At 38.9% G+C, this 23,802-nt stretch overlaps 1 long non-coding RNA gene across 1 annotated transcript; it reads left to right on the top strand.

Moving 5' to 3' along the window:
- The first annotated feature begins 11,889 nt into the window (after window positions 1-11,889).
- On the top strand, window positions 11,890-23,802 carry LOC148121820 (uncharacterized). The gene is made up of 3 exons (XR_015738111.1): window positions 11,890-12,068; window positions 23,096-23,220; window positions 23,416-23,802. It is a non-coding gene; the product is annotated as an uncharacterized LOC148121820 (long non-coding RNA).

Here is a 23,802-nt window from a genome sequence, read left to right as displayed (position 1 = left end):
CCCAAAGTGCGTTTTCCATTAATTCTGACGTCCTTCACTCGGACTTGGCCCTAGCTGCACTGATGTGGCAGAAATGGGTTGTAAGAGCTAGCTACTAATAAACCTAAGCTATAAGCCAAGAATTTAAAATTTAAAAGTGTGGTTATTTAGGAGTGGGCTTTTTGGAAACAAAAACTATCTACATTATAATCATGATATATAATACACACTTATAAATTTATTCATATGTAGGCATGTGTGTATATGTGTGTGTGTGTGTATGAAGTTATGCCACTTGACAGTTCCTAAACCAAAGAACCACACATTCATAAAATAACAAACCACCAATATTAGGCAGAATAAATCTTCATTTGAGTTGTCCATGATAGTTATTTAATTTCCTCAAATTTAGAGTACAAACTTTCTTTTTGTCATCTCTGTGAGGCTGAATGTGAGTCATACTAACTAAAACCATTGCACATTTTGAATTCAGGGTGAAACATTTGAACTCAATATAAAACTTAAGCCCACCTTTATTCTAAACTTCATAGAAAGTTGCTCACTGAGAGAAGCAGTCAATATCCCTTGTCAATTTTTAACTCTTTTATGGTTTAAGAATGACCCCTATAGGCTAATGGTGGCACATAAATCTCTTTGATTGCAGGTCAAAGGCATTCAATGTTTCCTCTAGACTTCAGAAAACACAATCTGTTAGCTCTGATAATGTACTGATACATTTTTGTTGTCAACTTGATTCAAAGTCATATTACCTTTGAAGAAAGAGCTTTTATTTAAGAACTATATTGCACAGATGAGCCTGTGGCTATGTCTGTGGGTAATAATTTTAATTGATCTTGAAGGGCCTAGTTCAGAATGGTCAACACCACCACTACAAAGGTGGATCTGGCTTATATAAGATTATTAACTAATCATCAGTTAATCCACACTTCCTGCCATGGCTTCTAGCAATCATGGTTAGTGACCTGAAACAATAAGTTAAATAAATATTTCTTTCACTCAGTTGCTTTTATTCATGATACAAAAAAAATACATAGGAATTCACAGACATATACTACATCACAGAATATTCAACAATATTGTCGGAGCATTTAAAAAAATCAAATACCAGTTTAATTGAGAAAAACCAAAATAAGAGATTGTGTATAAGAAGGAACATTTGTAAAGCCCCTGTTATTTTTTCTGCATACATTGGACTTGTAAATTGTAACCTGGTTGTCCTTTGCCTTATGTTTAACATCCACATAACACGGTATCTTTCTGGGGTTATGAACATAGGTGAGCAAACATCTTTGTAGTATAAATATACATCCTTTGGATATATGCCCAAAGGTTATATTGTGGGGTCTTGGTGTATATTGATTCCCAATTTTCTGAAAAACCAACATACAGATTTCCAAAGTGCTGTACAAGTTTGCACTCCCATCAGCACTGGAGGAGTGATCCTCTTACTTCACATCCTCTTCAGCATGAACTGTTATCAGTTTTTATGATCTTAGTGTAAGATGGTGTATATATATATATATAAAAGTTATTTTGATTTGCATCTCCCTGATGGCTCAGGATGTTGAATAATTCCATAAGTGTCTATTGGTCATTTGGAATTCTTCAGTTGGGAATTTTCTGATTAAATCTGCATCCCATATTTAATTGGATTATTTGGTATTTTGATGTCTAATGTCTTGAGTTCCTTACATATTTTGGGGATCAACCCTTTATCAGATACAGTGTTGGTGAAGATATTTTCTCATTCTATTCACTGTCCTTTTGTCTTATTCACCATGTCCTTTGCTTTACTGTAGCTTCTCAGTTTCAAGAGGTCTCATTTATTAATTGTTGTTCTCAGTGTCTGTGTTACTACTGTAATAGTTAGGATGGGAATCTCCTGTTTTCATGTATTCAAGGCTGCTTGTGACTGTCTCTTCTATACTTTTCAGTATAACTGAATTCATGTTGGGGTCTTTAATCCATTTGGATGTTAATTTTGTTTATGGGTAATGATATGGATCTACGTGCATCCCTCCACATGTTGATATCTAGTTATGACAGCACCATTTGTTGAACATGCTTTCTTTTATCCATTGTACAATTTTTACCTCCCTGTCAAAAGTCAGATGTTCATAGTCGTAGTTATATTTTATTTCTGTTTTAATAAATAAAGCTTGCCTGAAGATCAGGGTACAAAACTATGCTGCTAGAGGCCGGAAAGTAGTGACACACATCTTTAATCCAAGGACTAAACAAGACTGAGTTAGTATAAAAGATAAAAAGAACTCACATAATGTGCTCCCAGCTCTTGGGACTCACTTTTAATCCCAGCACTAGGGAGGTGGAGACAGGAGTGGTATGACTGGATGGAGAGAGGCATGTGAGGCAGGGAAGACAAGAGCTCATTTCAGTCTGAGGTTTGGAGGGGAGCATTGCAGTCTACAGTCATGCTGAGAATATGTTCACCCCCTTGGTCTGAGCCTTGATAGAGGTAAAAAACTCTTTAGTGGCTTGATTGCTTTGCTTTTCTGATCTTCAGCTTGAACCTCAATATTGTCTCTGGGTTTTTATTATTCATGTGACATCCGGTGCCCAACTTTTGGAGGTATGAATTAATGAAAAGCCTATTTGCCTGTGGCTTTGCACCACTGGTTTAAGCCAGAGTTACATGTTGCTGGAGCCATCACACTATCGGTTAGATTATCCTTTCTTCTGTCCTGGTGGACTTTCCAGGATGCTCCTTGTTGGGCTGCTGCCAAGCGAGGTAGCTGCCTCGAAGTTCTGTCAAGATATTACTGCTCTGTGGAGAAGAATAAGCCTCACTTCATCATCATAAGTAGCAGATTTGGTGAGAAAATTGGAAATTTTAAAGGTAGGAATTAGTTAAGAGGGAAAATTTTCCCATGTTAAAATATAGAAAGCAAAATTACTGTAGAGAAAGTTATTTCTCTGTATGATTATGTAATGTATGTTTTTAAAATAAAACAACTAAATGAAGGGATAATCAACTTAATTTGGATAAACATACTACTGGCTACCATTATGATAACCTTGATGTTGTTTTGATAAATCTTGGTTGATCTCTTAAAAAGTTGTTTGTTTTGAGTACCAAGGTACAAGTATTGGAAAAACTTAATAAAAAAATCATTGATATACTTGTGTACAATGAGAAATTTAATGGAGAACCAATCTTAATATTGAATTACACGTTTAGGGAAGAACAGCCTTAGTTTCTCAAAACTCAATTTTAATATATCCAGTAACCTAACAGGAATTGCCAAATGATAGGGGCTCTAAAAGAACTAATTGGATGCCTGTGCCAATATGTTAGATTTAAGGAGATTCAAGGAAGCAATACACTTTTTTATGGATATTTACTGAGCTCTACTTTTTTTCTGCTCCCCTCCCTGCCTCTCCCCTCCTCCCTTCAATCCTCCCCCAAGGTCCCCAAGCCCCCAATTTACTCAGGAGATCTTCTCTTTTTATACTTTTCTACTTCCCATGTAGATTAGATCTATGTAAGTCTCTCTTAGTGTTTGCATTATTGTGTAAGTTCTCTGGGATTATCGTATTAGGCGGGCTTTCTTTGCTTTATGTTTAAAAACCACCTATGAGTGACTATATGTGATAATTGTATTTTTGTGTCTGGGTTACCTCACTCAAAATAATGTTTTCTAGCTCCATCCATTTTCCTGCAAAATTCAAGCTGTCGTTATTTTTTTCTACTGTGTAGTACTCCATTGTGTTAATTTATCACATTTTTCTTATCTATTCTTTGATTGAGGGGCATTTAGGTTGTTTCCAGGTTTGGGCCATGACAAACATAGTTGAGCAAATATCCTTGTGGTACGATTGGGTATCCTTTGCATATATACCCAAAAGTGCTATTATTGGGTCTTGATTACGGTTGTTTCCTAATTTTCTGAGAAATCACCACACTGATATCCAAAGAGGTTGTATCAGCTTGCATTCCCTCCAGCAATGCAGAAGTGTTCTCCAGCATAAGTTGTCATCAGTGTATCTGATCTTCGCCATCCTTGCAGGTATAAGATGGACTCTCAGAGTTGTTTGATTTGCATTTCTCTGATGAGTAATGATGTTGAACAGTTCCTTGAGTGTCTTTCAGACATTTTAGATTCCTCTGTTGAGAGTTCTCTATTTAGGTCTGTACTCCAATTTTTTTTGGATTATGCGATTTTTTGGTATCCGATTTCTTGAGTTCTTTGTATATTTTGGAGGTCAGACCTCTATCTGATGTGGGGTTAGTGAAGATCTTTTTCCATTCTTTATGCTGTTGTTTTGTCTTGTTGAATATGCCCTTTGCTTTACAGAAGCTTTTAAGTTTCAGAAAGTCCCATTTATTAATTGTTTCTCTCAGTGTCTGTGCTGCTGGTGTTCTACTTAGGAAGTGGTTCCCTGTGCCAATGCATTCAAGTGTACTTCCCACTTTCTCTTCTATAAGGTTTAGTGTGGCTGGCTTTATGTTGAGGTCTTTGATCCATTTGGACTTGAGTTTTGTGCATGGAGATAGGTATGGGTCTATTTTCATTTTTCTATATGTTGATATTCAGTTATGCCAGCAGGAAGCAATACTCTTACATGGCATAAATTCACCTTTTGTGACTCAAATGCTAAACTCTTGGTCAGTTTGTAATAGAATTATTCCTAAGGACAAGAAAGACATGGATAAAGCTGCTTTACAGCCTTGTCCTCAAGCCAACTGTTTGAATAACAATTCCCTAGTGGGGCCCAGGTCTACACTCTACTCTACTTCCTCATTGACACATGTGGGAAAAAAATCAATATAAAGTTTACCTGGCTTTTGAATAAGATTGCAGAAGTATGCTGAAGAGTCCCACAGCCTACATATGTTAAGAGCTCTGAAGGCCAGGTTAGAAACCTGGTGGTAATAGTCTTGAAGGCCAATCCATGACTAATGGACAGGTCATCACTCAATGGACAGTTCAACTACAGATTTACTGTGGGTGCTATACTGTTCTCAATGCTGTGCAGGGACTGGTCATGTTTCTTAGCTTAAAATCAGCTTACAGGGATCGAGAGAAAACTCAAGTTCTTAATGTTCTAGTGACCCTTGATATGCTCACTGGATGAGGAACCTTTTTCATCCCATCAGTCAGTCATGGTTTGGGAATGTCCAGCCCATAATGCGGTCTCAGTGGTCTGCAATAGGACTTTCACAAGTGGTTATTGGCCACAAGAGATCTTGACCCCAGTAGTGGTCCCATGGCTGTCCATACCACTTCCCTGGATGCCCTCCTTGCAGACATGCAGTGTATCCACAACACACCCAAGGCTTTTCAAGTAGATAGATCTTGCTGGGGATGCAGCAAACCAGGCCACCAATGGCATGATTGTCCCAGGGCAAAACCTAGCACATGATGCACCAGATGCAATAATAGATCTCATTGGGCAAAGGATTGCACATCACAATCTGCTGGAGTACCTGTCCCTTTAAACTCTGGCAGGGCACTCCTCAGTTGCAGAAGTAAGAGGAGGCTCTGGTAATCTAAAAATCAATTGAATATTGCTCATTTTTCCATGATACCCAATGTTATCTGTCTATTTTTTTGAACAAGCTCTCACAGGCTTGGTGAACATGAATGTGATGTCACCATATAAACAAATGGAAGCACTCCACTTCCCCCATTGGAAATTTAGACGTGTGCTTCCCTTAAGTGGAGTAGGAAACCATCAAGATTCAAAAGTTTCCACCAATCCCATCCATTGGAGAGACCTTGATGGCTAAAGGAAGCCCTTCACCTTATCATTTCTGTGGTACCTAGAAACCTCTGGGGCAGAGACATCCTGGAGAATATAGGTGCTGTCCTAACTACTGATGATAGAGTTTTCTTTGATAACCTTGAGGTCCATAATGGCACTGACTGTGCCTCTCAATAATTCAATGACTTTCTGGACTCTTGGAAGTTTTCCCATTCCACTGGCATCTCCTGCAATCCACATGGATAAGCCATTGTGGAGAGGAACAAAAGAGCTCTTAAGAAGCTGTTCTCCAGGACTCTCACCAGAGACTAGGAGATATCCTCATCTGGCCTTAACAGAGGTCCTTTTCCATATGAACTTTCTCAGTTTTGATGGCAAGGAACTCAGGCTAGCTAACAAGCACTATGTATTCCTGTGAAGGTTCACAACCAATGCCCCTGTTCAGATGAAGAGATCCTGTCTCCCTCTAAAAGCAGATGCCAGCTCCCTAGTAGGCCATGGGAGAAGGGAATGTTGTGTTTTCCCTCCGACTGTCACAAAGCCAATATGGGTTCCAGTAAGAGATGTACACCCAGCCATGAATCAGCGTACTTCCACTAAAGAGGGAATAACCCAAGATGGATAATGTATATATTCCTCATTCTTGCTCTCACTGGTTTATTAAGGGCTGAAGTTATTGCCTTTGATTACTCATTTTTTGGCATAATATAAAAGGAATATTGGTTCCCCATGGATACTCATAGATGCCTTAATTGGTGGGATGTTAATCTTTAATCTCTTTAAATGTCTCATGCAGTAGATTCAACATCAGCAGACAGCTACAGTGACTTTTCAGGTTTTTATAATTCTTAACCATCCTTCTTGCTGTCCTCCACAGGAGGTTATTCATGCCTGGTTATTTGTAATTAAGTCCCCCACACCTGGACTCTCTCCAATAATGAATGCTCTTCAAGGAATAGTAGTTAATGACAAGTAAGGGCTTGTTTGGCAGGTCAACCTAAGACAGGCACAGTCCACTTGCTGAGCCTTTTTGTGGCTAGGTCCACAAGGCATGAGGAAAGAACTCGGGTTCCTGGGAGCACCCAAGTAATAAATAAAATGGGTGTATGTATAGGAAGTTAAAGCCCAGCATGCCAAAAGGAGTTTTCCTGGCATTTTCAGAGGTACTGATTGTGCCTAGTCAATGAACGATGACCAAGTGATGACGACTGTCAGTGGATCAGAACACTTTTGTGCTGGAAGAGTATGTAAGTTTTTCCCAGTTGTTAAATAAATGAGTCTGCTGCATGCATTCTACCCAATTTCCAGCATCTGAGACATTGACACTGTGCCTTTTCGCCTAGTCCCCCAAGGAAGATGATAGGGCCCAGCAACATGATGCTATGTTGTTTACTGAAATTCAGATTGTTGGATTTCTAGATGACCTTTGAATGTTTTCTTTCTCAAGAGTCATTCAGAAGTGTGGTGCTTAGTTTCCCTGAGTCTGTACATATTCTCTTGTCTACTGCTAAAGATACTCACCTGTACTCCATTGTGGTCAAATAGGATGAAAATTATTTCTAGGTTTCTTTGTTAACACTTAATTGGAACCTAGTATATGTTCAGTTTTCAAGAAAGATGAACTGTCTTCTCGGAAGAATGTGTACTCTTTTTATTAATTATTTTTTATTTATTTATTGTGCATACAACATTCTGCTTTCATGTATGCCTACAGGTCAGAAGAGGGCACCAGATCTCATCACAGATGGTTGTAAGCCACCATGTGGTTGCTGGGAATTGAACTCAGGACCTCTGGAAGAGCAGCCAGTGCTCTTAACCTCTGAGCCATCTCTCCAGTCCTGAATGTGTACTCTTCATTGTTCTTGTAAACTGTATATAGATTGCTACAATGCCCATTTGTGATATTATTAATTTCACTGATATTTAGGTTTATGTCCAATGGCACATCATTATGTAACACTTGGAGTATAGAGTGCTCCTATAGTAATGAGCTTTATCTGTAAATTTGACAGTTGGATCATGTTCGTCAAAAATTTGAAAAGAATGTGTTTGGTCCTTAAAAGGGTCACCCCTAGCAGGACACTGTTGTCCACACCTTTAATCCCAGCACTTGGAGACAGAAACTGGAAAATATCTGATTTTGAAACCACTCCAGAATACAGAGCTAATTATAGTACAGCCATTACCACACAGAGAAACACTGTCTCAAAATTTAAAGGAGGGTAAGGTTAGTGTAACTAAATAGATATTGGCACTGATGTCTACAGGGGCATTGAGAGTCACTTTTTTCAGGAGGATATCCACTAGTTGGTTGCCCATAGTGGAGAAGTCCCTTTATATCACAGTATGGACTCAGTCAGCACCCTCAACCTGCCAGATCTTTAAAATCTGTATAGGTGCAGTTTTATGGCAAATACTCACCTAAGAGTGTTGAGTATTGTAAGAAAGTAGTTTCCTTAGGGAGAAGAGTAGGGAACATGGGCCTCGAGGCTGCCTGTGGGGTGTACACTTCAGGTGCAATTGCAGATGGCCCTTGCTGTTCCAGACTCTATCATCCCCTGGACCAAATAACACTGGCGGAGCTTTTGGTTGAGATCTCTGCATATCCCCAAAGTAGCTAGTTTTCCAGTGCTCCTTCTCAGGAATCTAGAAGCCCAATGTACATTCACCATTCTGTTCTTCTGATGATTCTAGTTGTCCCAACAAAGAAGCCTGTTGCCCTCTGAACACACAGCCACACAAACTTGGACTTGACATTGCCTCCTTCTGTACCACAAAGCCTAAAGAAGCAACATTGGTAGCAGCCTATGATTATGCTCACTTTGAACAATTTATCCATTTTATTAATAAGGTTTCTCAGTGATGAACTGTTCTCAGTCTTCTCTGCATTTTCTAATAAAACACTTTAAGGAAGTTCTGGTATGAACCCTTATTGCCTATACACTTAAGGAAGCCTGTCTTCTGACAGTTCAAATCTATTCGGGGCTACTCAGTACTCCTCACCTGCCTTTTCCACAAAAATATTGCCTTCAGTTTGCTATGTACATTCTAAACTCATGTCATTAAGGGTAAAACAGGACTTTAATGTAGAAGACAGCTGCAAATGGGTTTGTGCACCGGAACTTGGTATAGGGCTGGAAAAGAAAACTCAAGGATTAGGGATGAGGCAACAGTTCATTGCTGAGATCTATTCATCAGTTCATCTTTCACAAGTAAGAATAGTCAAGAATAAGACAAGAATTGATAGCAAAGTTTTGTCTAGAGTTTAGAGAGACAACTCTGTAGTCAAGAGTGTTTGCTGCTCTTGAAACCGAGTTGAGTCGTCCAAGTGCCTATTGCCTCAAATTCAGGTTTTCTGATACCTTCCTTGGGCCACCACTGAAACAAAAACTGTTATGGTGACATACCATAGACAACTGAAAATGAGGTACATTCATAAAAGAAAGTGCCTGCATGAATATCTTAAAGAGCTTGGCAGCATGCCTGAAAGAAAAAGAAAAAAAAATCTCACTCAAAATGACTAGAAGGCAAGGTGTAATCAAATTGTAAGCTTTGTCTTGTTTCTGTTTTTGACAATATCCAGTTTTAATTCACAATATTCAGATAAAATGCATCTTTATTTAGGGTAGAAATTCTTCTTTGAGTGTCTTAAAATTATTCCTGTGCCTTTGATTTTGTTTTTTTCTCTTATTATCCTGGTTTTCCGTGTGGTCCCAGGGATGTTCTGTGCCAAGAAAGTTTAGATTTAACATTTTCTTTGACCTACATATCAATTTCTTCTATTGTGTCTTCAATGGATAGGATTCTTTCTATTATATCTTGCATTCTCTTGATGAGCCTCAACTCTGAGGTAAGATTTGAGTTCCAAATTTGTCATTTTCATAGTTATTTTTGTTTTTGGAGAAAAGGGTTTAATTCAATTACAGCTTATATAGTCCATCCTAAAGGAAAGTAAGACAGCATAAAGGAAAATAAGAACTCAAAGCAGAACCTGGAAGCCGAACCTGAAGCAAAGCTAATAAATGAATGAATGCTTCTCACTGGCTTGCTGTGAGATTAATGTTATTAATGTCACCTACACACACAGACTGGGAACTCCCATATTAAACATTAATAAAAATATGACACATATATTTACATACAAACAAATCTTTTCAGGTTTTCCCTTCCCAGATGATCTAGGTTGTATCAAGTACACAAAAGAAAAAAGCCCTAAGCAGTTCATCTGGACAGCCATGGCCCATACCAGTAATCCGAGTACGTAGGAGGCAGAGTCAGATCACCCTTTGTTTGAGGCCAGCTTGTTCTACAGAGTGAGTTTTAGAACAACCAGTGCTACAAGAGAGACCCTGTCTAGAAAAAACCCAAAAAACAAAAACAAAACTTAACAAAAAACAACTAAACAGTTCAACTTGTCAAACTTGTTGATGATTTCAAAGACCGAAATCCTCATTTTATTGATTCTTCTTTTTTAATACTTATTTTATTATATATACAATATTCTGTCTGTGTGTGTGTCTGCAGGCCAGAAGAGGGCACCAGACCTCTTTACAGATGGTTGTGAGCCATCATGGGGTTGCCGGGAAATGAACTCAGGACTTTGGGAAGAGCAGGCAATGCTCTTAACCACTGAGCCATCTCTCCAGCCCCAATTCTATTGGTTCTTTGTGTTGTTTTTGGTATTGTTGTGGCTCCTATGTCATCAATTTCAGCCTTGATTTTGATCATGCCTTCCAGCCTGTCACTTTCAGGTCTTACTTATGCTTGCTTTTCTTAGGCCTTCAGGTCCATTATTAATTATTAATTTGAGATATCTCAAATGTTTTGGTGTAGGTACTTAATTCTATAAACTTTCTTCTTAGGACTATGTCCATTGTGTTCCATGGGATCTTAGTTCAGTTGCTAGCGCTAACATATGTGTATGTATGTGTGTGTACACACACATACATACACATATATATTATATATGTATAGTATTTTTACTTTCATGCAATTTTAGTTTTTCATTTTTTTATTTCTTGTTATTATCACTCAGTATTGTGTTAATTTCAATGAGATTATTTACTTTCTGTAGTTTCTATTTCTGAAGATATCCAGATTTAACCCTTTGTGGTCAGATGTTGATTGTTACTACAATTTCTTTGTATTTGTTGAGACTTATGTCTTAATATGTAGTTGATTTTATGAAAACATCCCATGGGCGACTGAGAAGAATATATATTCTTTTCCGTTTGAGTGGATTGTTCGGAAGATGTCTATTATGTCCATTTGGTTTATGATGCTATTTAACTACTGTTTTTTTGTTTGTTTGTTTAGATTTTTTTCAGATTCTCATTGCAATGCAAACCAATCATGTTTAACGACACGCTTTAGTGGATAGAGCCCTAGAGAAGAATTTGCGAATTTGATAGTTTACATTGGTTAAAACGTTAATATGATTGAGGACGCCTTTGCCCATCTTATGAATGTTAAAGTGCTGAAGGAGAGATTTCACAGTAGAAGGAGCTTCATAGGAAGCTCCCGGAGTTAACTTATTTGGTATCTGTCCTCCATCATTAGGAAACGTTCCTCTGTAAGGCTTTCTGTTCAGCAGAGTGTGCGGTCCTGAGGACTGAGAATACATTTACACTTGATACTGTGGGTTATCTTCTTGACCTGGGCAAAGTAAGGTCTGTCTCCAATTCAAGATCTGTTCCTGTGCCTCACTGGCTATCCTTTGTGTACCATCGCTTCCGGTTAATTCTATTTTACTCAGTCAGGAAGTGCATTCGTGACAAATTCTTTAATTGGCACATTGGGCCCTCATTCTTACTCTGCTTTCACTGACCCGGGTCCCTTCCTATTATGGTCACGGGTTTTCTTTAATGGCACTGACTATCGGCTGTCCGGAGCCAATCTGTGCACTATTTTATGTGGAATAAAAGTAGGATCCCACTGAGTACACGGGGAAGCGAGTCTGTGCGCTAAAATCTCAAACGGTGTTCCCCTTAAGTGCAATTATCCGTCAGGCTTATTCCAAGGGGAAAGCCTGGGTTATGATCGGATGTTAATTTCATTTTATCACCTCCCCCCCCCCGCCCCCGTTGCGAAAGGATGTTGGTCCTGCTACTCTTGAATAAGAAGGCGGGTCCAGCAGTTTTCGTCAATCAGGGACGCTATTACTTCCTTGCTGGAAATGTCGAATGAGGAACAAGAATGTTCAGCGGTTTCCGCCCCTGGCTCCATTTTTGAATCCCGTGTTGCTTTTGTGAAGTGTGTGACAGCTGGTTTCTGTCGGTGTCACCTATTCTGTCGGCAGGCCCCTCCGAGACGACCTCTGCTTGCGTCCGGAGCAGGACATGGTGAGTGCGCGGTGGCTCCTGGAGTCGCTGGTGCAGCCTGGCGCCGCCGACCGACGAACCCTGGCGGTGTGCTGCAGACTCCGGGGTGGAGTCTGGCACAGGCGGAGCCGGCAGTCGAGAGTCCGCTCCTGTCCTGTGGCTGCTGTGAAACTGCTTCATCCCAGTCCCCAGCCTGTCGTGGGAAATTCGCGACGAACCTCCGCCTCTGCAGACGATGAAGCCTGCAGGGCTGGAGACGCGGAGTTCGGACTGTGCAGGGAAGATGGTGAGCGTTGCTGCCTGTCTGCCCTGGCACAGTGGTTTCCGACCTGCTTTATCGTTTTATGTAATCTCTTTGGTGTTGTATTGGTTTTGCTCGAGGCTGCTTCTCAAAGCAGAAGGGACCTTATGTGAGTTTTTTTTTTTTATTTTTTTTTTATTTTTCGGTTTTTCTGTCCTGGAGCTCCATAGTAGCTGTCGATGACCTTGAAGGTGTGATCCTCGGTTCATCTCCCAAGTTTTGGGGTTGCAAAAACTGAGTCACCACACTTGGTTTAATGTGGTGCTGGGGAGGAAACAGAAGGTGGGAGTCTCTGCATATTAAGCGAACACTACCAAGTATATTTTGTTTATTGTGTTCACGTGTGTGTGTGTGTGTGTGTGTGTGTGTGTGTGTGTATGTATTTCAAAGCTAGTGTTATGAAGACTTTCCTGATCAGTACAGAAAATATCAGTATCAAATAGGATGTTTTCAGTGGACCATGCTCTGAGACCTCTACAGAAAGTCCTTGGAGGGGAGGGAGGGAATCCCTCTTGTGTGATTTTGCTGTTGTTGTTATTGTCTTTGGTTTGTTTGTTTTGTTGGTTGGTTTTTTTCTATGACATGGTTTCTCTGCGTACACCTGGCTGCCCTGCAACTCAGCTCTAGACCAGGCTGACCTCTGCCTCCCCAGTGCTGAGATTAAAGGTGTACACCACCACCATCCAACCTCTCTTATATAACTTTTTTAGGATAGGAAAATGAGTTTTAAATGAACCTCTTAGTGCTGTCTTCATTGTATTTTATCTGTTTTCTCACATCATGCCTTCATTTTCATTTAATATAAGGAAATACTTGATCTCCTTTATTTCTTCATTGACACATTCATCATTCAGTAGGGTGTTATTTAATTTATGAACTTGTAGATTTTCTGTAATTTCTGTTACTATTGGCTTTCAGTCCTATTGCATTGTGATGAGATAGAATACAAGACGTCATTTTAGGTTTCCTCTATTTGTTGAAACTTGCTTTGTATCCTCTTATAAAGACTTTCTTTTATTTGCTTAGAAGTGTGTGTATTCTCTTCTTTTTGAGTAGAATATTCTTTGTGTGTTTAGCTAGTCAATCTGTTTTATGGTGTCATTCGTTCTGTTTGCTTGTTTGTTTATTGTCCTTTTGAGACTCAGTCCCAATTATGTAGCTCCAACTGGCCTCAAACTTGCTATATAGGCTACGGTGACGTGAAATTCATGGAGATCTACCCGTATCTGGCTTCTGAGTGCTGGGATTAGAGCATACCCCACCACAACTGACTTCATTGTGTCATTTAATTACAGATTTTTTCTGTTTATTTCTTGTCTAGTTCATTAGTTGACTGGTGAGTTGGGTATTGAAGTCACTGAGCATTACTGAATTTGAATTAATCTGTTACTTTATATGTAGTTGTTTTGTAGTGACATTCTATTTGAGATGTGACCAATCATCTTTTCAAGCCAGACAGGAAACCAACAATAGGCAAAAGTATGACTACTACCAAAGTCCAGCTTGGTGAACCAGTGAGTTTCATTGGGGCAATTACAGAAATATAAGTGAGGATGTACTTACAGGGTCAGAAATGAATTAAAGACAGCTGTATCACCAAAGCCAACTGTAGCATGGGTGACAGCTCAGGAATGCTGGTCAGCCAGAGAGCCTTGCAAGCCTGTGAGCAGTTCAGCAGGTTGGGCCCCGCTCTTTGCTGATAGATCAACTGGTCTGACCCTTTACCCAGCAGGTTGGCTGGTCTCTGCTTTTTCCAGGCTGCTCTGCTTGTAAGAAGGAACCAAACTAAAGTCAGTTTGAATAGAACTTCCATTTTGAATAAAGGTCAAATGAAGTTTAACTTTCCAAGACCTTCCTGGGTGACCCAGATCCTGGTTGGCAAGTTGAGGCATGAATGCTGGGCAAACTGCCCAGCCACAGGAATAAGACAACCAATGAGAAGAAATATCCCCAGGAAAGCTCCTGTTCCCTGAATACTGATTGGTGGAAAATGGAACTGTAACTTGGCACAGATGTTTGTGTGTTTTATGCTTTCAAAGCTCCGCAACATTCTGCTTCAGGGTCACAGTTCTGCTCCCGAATCTGTTCTGCACCCCGGATGGATCAGCAGCAGCTTGATTACAATACATACTAGTTTTCTGCATTTACTTGGTGTTTGAATTATGTTGCATCCGAGCAGATCCCATAACAGTGCTGGTCTGAACCTCTTCCAGGCAGCTCAGCTGGTTTGAGAGTCTGTCTGGAAATATTTCTCTTTTTGAGACAGTGTCTCACTGTGTAGCTTTTACTGTTCTGCTAATCATTATGCTATACAGTATGGCCTCGATCTACCTGCCTCTACCTCCTACTGCTAGGATTAAAGACATGCACCATCATATCTGATTATTTATAGCCCTTAATTTTAATGTCTTAATTCCTGCCGAGCAGTAGTAGCAAAGTCCTTTAATCCCAGCTCTGGGAGACAGAGACAAGCAGATCTTTGGGTTTAAAACCAGCTTTATCTACATAGTGAGTTCCAGCAGAGTTAGTTATACACAGAGAAACTGTGTCTCGGGGGAAAAAAATCTTAATTCCTACCTTACTGTCGGTAATGGATACCATTTTAGGGTAGAAGAAATTTAAACTGGTCTTTCATGCAAAAATTAGTACAAGCCATTAGTTAGGGTTCATTGTCTTCCAATAACCTTTTTATTTCTAAAGCAGTAAAAGGCACTATAATCTCTTCTGGGTCCGAACCTGCTAATTGTCAAAGTCTCAGTTTACCTTTTATAATTAATTCAGAGACCTTTTCTACACAAGTTTTTAATTTTTTTTCTTGGTTTATGTGGTTAAAAAAATCCATTCTACGATAATAACATCTCTCTGCATTAAAATTCCTGTAGGAGAAATTCTGGAAGGAAATATGACAAGAATACAATTAAGATTTGGATTCACCCTATCCACATGTGCCTCCTGTAATTTCTTCTCAACAATCATCAATTCCTTTTCCACTTCAGCTGTTAATTTTCTGGGACTGTTCAAGTTTTTATCATCATCTAAGGTTTTGTTTAAATGAATTGTTAGATCAGGTGTTATCCCAACAGCCATTCGTAGACTGGAAATGTCTCCTAATAATCTTTGAAAGTCATTAAGAGTACGCAACCAGTCTCTCCTAATTTGTGCCTTTTGTGTTCTAATTTTCTGTAAACCTATTCTGTAACATAGGTAATTAACAGAATCTCCTTTTTGAATCTTTTCAGGATCAATTTGTAATCCCCATTTAAGCAAACATCCTTTACTAAAGTATCTGTATTAGAATCAGATCACAAAATGTCATCCATGTAATGGTAGATTATAGACTTAGGAAATTGCTTATATAGTACTTCCAGTGACTGGCTGACAAAGTATTGGCACAGGGTGGGGATATTGAGCATTCCTGTGGGAGGACGAACCATTGATATCTCCTAGTAGGCTGAGAGTTATTATAAGTAGGCATTGTGAAGGCAAACTTTTCTCTTATCCGTTTCTTGTAAAGGTATGGTGAAGAAACAATCCTGTAAATCAATGACTGTGAGAGGCCATCCTTTTGGTAACAGAGAAGGCAGAGGAATTCCAGACTGTAGAGGGTCCATAGGTTGAATAGCCTTGTTGATAGCCCTTAGATCTGTCACCATTCTTCATTTTCCAAATTTCTTTTCAACAGCAAATACAGGAGAATTCCAAGGGCTGGTAGATTCTTCTATATGTCCAGCATCTAGTTGCTCTTGTACAAGCTGTTCTAAAGCCTGTAACTTTTCCTCAACTACAGGCCACTGCTTAACCCATATTGGTTTCTCAGCTAACCATTTTAAAAATATGGCTGTTGGTACCTCTGAAGGTTTATCGATTGCTTTGTGTTCTTGTACGGCCTGAATGGCTTGTGTCTGTTGTCTGTAATATCTTCTAAGACTTTCCTCAGAAACATAAGTTTGGGGGGCTATTGGAATGCTAATCTGGGTATTCCATTGCTGCAATAGGTCACGGCCACAAATTCACTGCAGTATTGACTATATATAGCCTTAGTCTTCCTATTTGCCCATATGGTCCTATGCATTTAACCCATCTTGTGCTTTATTTTACCCAAGATAGGGTTCTAATTCCCAGAAACTGAACATCTACCTCTTGAAGAGGCCAATTTGGATGCCAAGATTCTGGAGTAATGATTCCTCTGCACCCATGTCTAGTAAGCTTGCAATAAAAATGCCATTTATACATACTCTTAGCTTTGGTCTTTGGTCATTTATAGAAGTCTGCCATAATATATGATTCCTCTCTCCTACTGAAGTTTTTGACTCATCCTCCACATTTAATCCATCATTCAGACCTGTATTGCTTTTTATAGCAAGCATTGGATTTTTTAATATTCCTGGTGAGACACATTTTCCACAGTAACTGGGAATGATTGGACCACATTCGACATGGGGGCCTGCGAGAGGCCCCTCCTTGCGTTGCCCGATGTTATCAGGTTGCCTTGTCTATCTTTCGTTGACCTACATTAATTGGTCCAATGTCGGCCTTTGCCACACCTACTATTTCTGCCATTCCCAGAGGAGACATTATTCCTAGGAATCCCTTGTCTACAGTCCTTTCTCAGATGTTCCATTCTATCACAATTAAAACATTTGATATTTTGATGACTTCTCTTACCACTGGAAATTGTTTCTTCTACCCAAGCTTCCATACCATAGTCAAGTGTCTTGACATTTATTGTATGCAAGACCCATGCATCCATGGGTGCTGATCTGATCTTTAAAGGCCCAAGGATCTTTTTGCACTCTGTTTTGACATTCTCATAGGCGAAGATTCAATTATTAAATGTTTAGCTTTTGGGTCAGTTACCCCTATTTATACAGCCCTAGTTAGTCTTTGTAAAAAGTCATTAAAAGGTTCTCTCTGACCCTGTTTAACCTTAAGATATAATTCAAATATATTTCTTGGTCCCTGAATCCTGTCCAAAGCCTTTAAAGCTGCTGTGCTATGTAGTGAAAAGGTGTGGTCACCATAAAGAGCTTGATCCTGAGGATCAGAGTAAAGTCCTTCACCTTGAATTTGATCTAGGGAAATCTCAAGTCCTTTTGCTTTTTCTTGTTGCTGTAAAATTTTTGCCTCCTCTTTAAAAAAGTCCTTTCAAAGTATTTGCAGTCCACTTTCTAGGACTGCTGAGATTAACTGAGTTCAATATTGAGGCATTGCTTTGCTACTGAAAGCCCACGTTTTGACCATTTCCCTATCAAAGGACAAATGTATTCTTTAAGCTACAATTTCTGGTTTAATTTCCTTATATTAGTCAAACGTATGGGCTCCCATGTACTTTCTTTGACAACCTTAGGGTACTTTAGGCCAGGTACTTTTTCTGGTGTTATTAATGGAAAGGCAGGCAGAACTGTGGGGAAGTTATCCCGGAGATTTTTATGTGTCAACGAGTTTAAATTGTGCCTTTTCACCTTTTGTTCCTGGTCATCAAATTCGATAATTTGCTCAATCCTTTCAAATCTGCTTACCAATGCCTTTTGTAATGTCTCTATTTCCTGTCCAGTATTCTGCTTTAATGCCCTCATTGAGGATTCCAAGGTATGAAGTCTGTCCAGTAGAGATAATGTCTCAATCTTGGACATAATCTTTGTAGCATGTATATTACCTTCCAGGAGAGACATTTTATCAGTCAATCTGTCGTACCCCTTTGACAGTGTTTGATCAATACATTCAATGGTGTAAATTCTCTCAAATAATGTTTCAGCACACACTGTCCTTGTTTGGGTTTTTTTATGGCTTTTATTGAGCTCTACATTTTTCTCTGCTCCCCTTCCTGCGACTCCACTTCCCCCTTCAACCCTCCCCCAAGGTCCTCATGCTCTCAATTTACTCAGAAGATCTTGTCTTTTTCTACTTCTCATGTAGATTAAGTCTATGTAAGTCTCTTTTACTGTCCTCATTGTTGTCTAAGTTGTCTGGGATTGTGATTTGTAGGCTGGTTTTCTTTGCTTTATGTCTAAAAACCACCTATGAGTGAGTACATGTGATAATTGTCTTTCTGTGTCTGGATTACCTCACTCAAAACAATATTTTCTAGCTCCATCCATTTTCCTGCAAAATTCAAGATGTTGTTATTTTTTCTGCTGTGTAGAACTCCATTGTGTAAATGTACCACATTTTCCTTATCCATTCTTCAGTCCAGGGCATTTAGGTTGTTTCTAGGTTCTGGCTATGACAGACAATGCTGCTATGAACATAGTTGAGCACATAATCTTGTGGCATGGTTGAGCATCCCTTAGATATATATACAAAAGTGGTATTACTGGGTCTTGATGAATGTTGTTTCCTAATTTTCTGAGAAATCGCCACATTGATATCCAAAGGGGCTGTACCAGCTTGTATTCATACCAGCAATGCAGAAGTGTCCCCTTTTCACCACAACCTCTCCAGCTTAAGTTGTCATCAGTGTTTTTGATCTTGGCCATTCTTACAGGTCTAAGGTGGAATCTCAAAGTTATTTTGATTTGCATTTCTCTGATGACTAATGATGTTGAACATTCATTAAGTGTCTTTCAGCCATTTTAGATTCCTCTGTCTAGAGTTCTCTGTTTAGGTCTGTACTCCATTTTTTTTTATTGGATTATGTGTTCTTTTGATGACCAATTTCTTCAATTCTTTGTATATTTTGGATATTAGACCTCTGTCTGATGTGGACTTAGTGAAGATCTTTTTCCATTCTGTAGGCTGTTCTTTTGTCTTGTTGACCATATCCTTTGCTTTACAGAAGCTTTTAAGTTTCAGGAGGTTCCATTTATTAATTGTTTTTCTCAGTGTCTGTGCTGCTGGGGTTATATTTAGGAAGTGATCTCCTAGGACTTATAAACACTTTCAGTAATATAGCAACATACAAGATTAACTCAAAAAAAAAAAAAAAAACCAGTAACCCTCCTGTACATAGATGATAAAAGGACCCAAAACAAATTCAGAGAAACAACACCATTCACAATAGCCACAACTAGCATAAAATATCTCAAAGTAATTTTAACCAAAGAAGTATGACAAGAACTTTAAATCTTTAAAGAAAGAAATTGAAGAAGACACCAGAAAGTTAAAGATCTCCCATGCTCTTGGGTAGGCGGAATTAACATAGTAAAAATTAGCAGTCTTACCAAAAGCAATCTATAGATTCAATGCAATGCCCATCAAAATACCAGCAAAAAATTTTCACAGATTTCAAAAGAACAGAACTCAACTTCATATGGAAAATCAAAAACCCAAGATAGTCAAAAGAATCCTGTAAAACAAAAGAACTTCTGACGGCATCACAATCCCTGACTTCAAACTCTACTACAGAGCTACAATTCTGAAAACAGCCTGATATTGGCATAAGAACAGACATGAGGACCAATGGAACCGAATAGAAGACCCAGATATTAATCCACACTCCTTCGAACACCTGATTTTTGACAAAGAAGCAAAAAATATCAAATGGAATAAAGAATGCTTATTTAACAAATGATGCTGGCATAACTGGATATCAACATGCAAAAGAATGAAAATTGACCCATATCTATCACCATGCACAAAACTCAAGTCTAAATAATGGATCAAAGTCTTCACCATAAAGCCAGCACAATGAACCTTATAGAAGAGAAAGTGGGAAGTATCCTTGATTGGGTTTTATGTGCCAAATTGGTCATTTTCCACTCCAGAGTGCTGATTCTTCCTTTAAATAAATTACTATCAGTCTGTACCATATCCAAAAGTACCTCAGTTTACTGAGTTTTGTTAGCTAATTGTTTGTATCCTCCTTCAGATTCCCGACCTCTTGTTTGAGAAGCTTGGTACCAGTCTGTACCATTTCTAAAAGTATCTCAGTTGACTGAGTTTTGTTAGTTAAAGTATCCTTCTTCAGATTTCCAAACTCTTTCTTGAGAAGTTTGGTATCAGTCTGTAAAGACTTTACCATTTCTAAAAACACCTCATTCTTTGTCCTATTGTCAAACCATATTTTTAAGAAAAAAAATATTGAGGACAAACTAATCCCCAGAATCAAAAATAATGATGTAGAAGGGACATTTTATAACTCTTGAAAAGCCTCACACATGGTGTAAGTAAAGAGGCTATTGAAACCTTGGACAATTAGGTTGTCTGACATATTGCCCTTTTAAATTGGCAGCTTATGATCTATGTTTAGGATGTTAAATCTTACCTGTGGTTTAATTAGCTGGGTCAGGTGCAATAACCATTACCTACCAGTAGGTGTTGTGGGACACCTACAAAACCAACCCAGCTGGGCCCAGTGATGCACTTGGAGTCACGTGACTGGTATGAATCTGATTTTAGTGTGAAATATGGAAAGATGCTTAGATCAAAAAATAGTTATTAATAGAAATCACAACCTGCGTGTACCGCGGTAGGCCCTGATCAGTCGGTCAGCAGCAAGAAAAACCACTGCTTTATGAACATTCTATATCCAAATCTATATCCTGGCTCCATGCACAGACCACGGTCAGCTGAGGGAAGCCTCATGCCTAGTCAGGTGCACTCCGAGCTGGCGACAGACAATAGAGCCAGGGCGTTCTAAAACCAAATATTTAGGCACAGGATGATGACGTAAGTCACAAAACAATCCCACACCAGTACAGAATTATGAATAATAAAAGGGTTATTTATTTAAGAGGAAAACTTACAGATCACTGTCCTCGACAACAGTCCTGTGTGCAAGCAGGAACAGAGTCTAGCAGCTGGAAGCAGGAGCCAGAAGCAGGAAAATGGGCTCATGTTTACCACTGCTTTTACAGTATAAGAGACCATGCCCAAGTGGGCTGGTATCCTAAAGGCTGTTGGCTGAAGGAGCAGAATGTGCTCCCACAGAAACTCTTTTCAATAATCTTCCTAAAATATCCAAACTGTGGATATGAACAGGGTTCGGTCACCAATTATTGCCTGAAACTTTTAAAGATAGATTTGGTGTCAAAGAATGTACAGCGGGTTCTGCATTTTGACGGGAAGGGAGACATTTGAAAAGCCTTGCTCCCAGCATATGCCCTTTCCCATCATGCCTCTGATTTTAATCATATGCCTTATTCAGAGGCAAAGTGGTAAAAAACACTTTCCTTAGTTGCTAATTTTGAAAACACAGTTTGACTTATGGTACATGTGCCCCAAAGTGGCACCTTACTTTCAGGCCATTTTCCATTGTTCCCAGATGTGTTTCAAAATGCAATTAAATAGATAATGAGGAATTAATAAGGTGTCTGAGGGGCTATCGTACTGCCATTTTTTTAAAACCTGAAACCTGATAGCAGATGTGGTCCAAGGTTATGTACAGATGATTGTTTAAAATTACTCATGGGGTGTTTGCATGCAAAACCCAAGTAAAGTCTCAGGTTGTTTCTCTTGTTCTGTCTCACTATTCTCCCGGGAACAATTAATTATATTAATATTATAATATAATATTAATTATTATGAAATTAATTAGAATTAATTTCATACCAATTACAGCTGTTTTCTCATGACCTCATGTCTTAAAATTTTAAGCTTGCTTATACTCTTTTCACTTACTGAAGGACTTCATTGTTTTAAAACTTAAGTTCCTTTACGTTCCTGGTCCCAGGGTAGAATGAAGCTATGTTCCTGAAGAAAAGAGCAAAGTAAAGGCCTCCATCTTGCTTCAAAACTGAATCCTTGTTCTGCTCTGAGTCTTCCTGATCTGTGTGTCTTCTGTAAGCATTACTTTCATCATTTTTGTCTAGACAGCATCTACCAAATGATCTGCTCAGATTTGCTTTGTCTACTATGCTGATCTTGCTCTTGCTCACTCTTTCTTTTTGCTTTAAGAAAAAGCTATTTTTCCAACACACACACACACATACACACACACACACACACACACACACACACACACAAGTTTAAAATGCCTAGAGAACCTGATCAGGCTTATTTTCAACAATGGCTCGTCTTCTTTGTGTCTGTTCCTATATTAGGCTTTTTCTATGACTGTGATAAACTAGCTGACAAAAATTACTTAAGGCAGTGAAAGTTTATTTCTTCTCATAGTTGAAGGGTTCAGTAAATCGTGATAGAAACCTTAAAGCAAGTCTGAAACAGATGGTCAAATCATGCTGTGGGATAATCCTTTTGTATACTGTAAAGATTTGTCACTAATTTTGTTTAATAAAATGCTGATTGGTCAGTAGCCAGGCAGGAAGTGTAGGTGGGGCCATCAGACTAAGAGAATTCTGGGAAGAGGTAAGGCAGAGAGTCAAACACCATCCAGGCACAGAGGAAGTAAGATGAGAATACCTCACTGAGAGAAGATACCAAACCACGTGCCTTAGCATAGACAAGAATTATGGTTAATTTGAGTTGTAAGAGCTAGGTAATAATAAGCCTGAGTTAATAGACCAAACAGTTTATAATTACTATAAGCCTCTGTGTGTTTCTTTGGGACTTAACAGTGCAGGACCAGTGTTCTGTCTACAAAATCATAACCACAATCAAGAATGTGTGGCTGTATGTTCGTCAGTTCCCTTCTTCCTCTATTATAATCCTGCATACAAGTCAGGGACTGCCTCCACACACTGTGCATGGGTTTTCTCACATTAACGCATGTAATCCCTATAATTTCTCATGTTAACCTTTATCTGCATAACCACTTAGAAGTGTCTTGCAAAGCACATGTTCTAAATGGCTCTGCAACCTGTCAACCTGTCAGGTAAAACCACCCATCCTAATATGTGCACTGTTTTAGGATCCTGTGACTTTTGAGAATGTGGCTGTGAACTTCACCTCAGGCAAGTGGACTTTATTGGATTCTAGTCAAAGGAAGCTCTACAGAGATGTTGTGAAGGAAAACTATGAACCTGATCTCCATAGGTAAAACACACTATGATTCCTTAGCTTATTCATTCAGACAACTGTTTCCTGCTTACGTGTATAGTGATTTCTGGTTTGAAATATCGAAAAGGAAGATGTAGTGAATTTAATGTGCCTGGTCACATCATAAAATTTAGAATGCAATAAATTTTTGTAATGTTGACTAAGTCATGATTTCTTTGGGTTTACTTCTAGAGAAAGCACATGAAGAAAATATTGAAGAGGACTACCAGAGTCTCAGGAGAAAATCTGGGGTAACTTATACTCAAGAGAGAGGACTTTCCATCAAACATTGGGGATGATAAGACACCTGAGAACCTAGTATATTATTCAAATATATCTCAGTATAAATTAATTCGAACATGGATGTTTATAAAATTACAATTGGATATGACCATTCAGAATTTGAATATCCCATCTCTGTAATTTCTGAATGTCACCAAAATGTGATGCAACATTTAACTATGTAAGAGATTTTTCAGTGGTTCATTACATAAAAACTTCCTCATACTCAGAAGTATTTGATGTATGTTTATGATGTTTTCTCAGGGCTCTATGTATAATAGATGTTTGTTGTTGTTA

This window comes from Myodes glareolus, chromosome 6 (assembly GCF_982192425.1).
Source record: "Myodes glareolus chromosome 6, mMyoGla1.1, whole genome shotgun sequence".
Classification (NCBI taxonomy): domain Eukaryota; kingdom Metazoa; phylum Chordata; class Mammalia; order Rodentia; family Cricetidae; genus Myodes; species Myodes glareolus.
The sequence above is the reverse complement of the archived record's forward strand: the minus strand, read 5'-3'. Positions and strand labels throughout refer to the sequence as shown.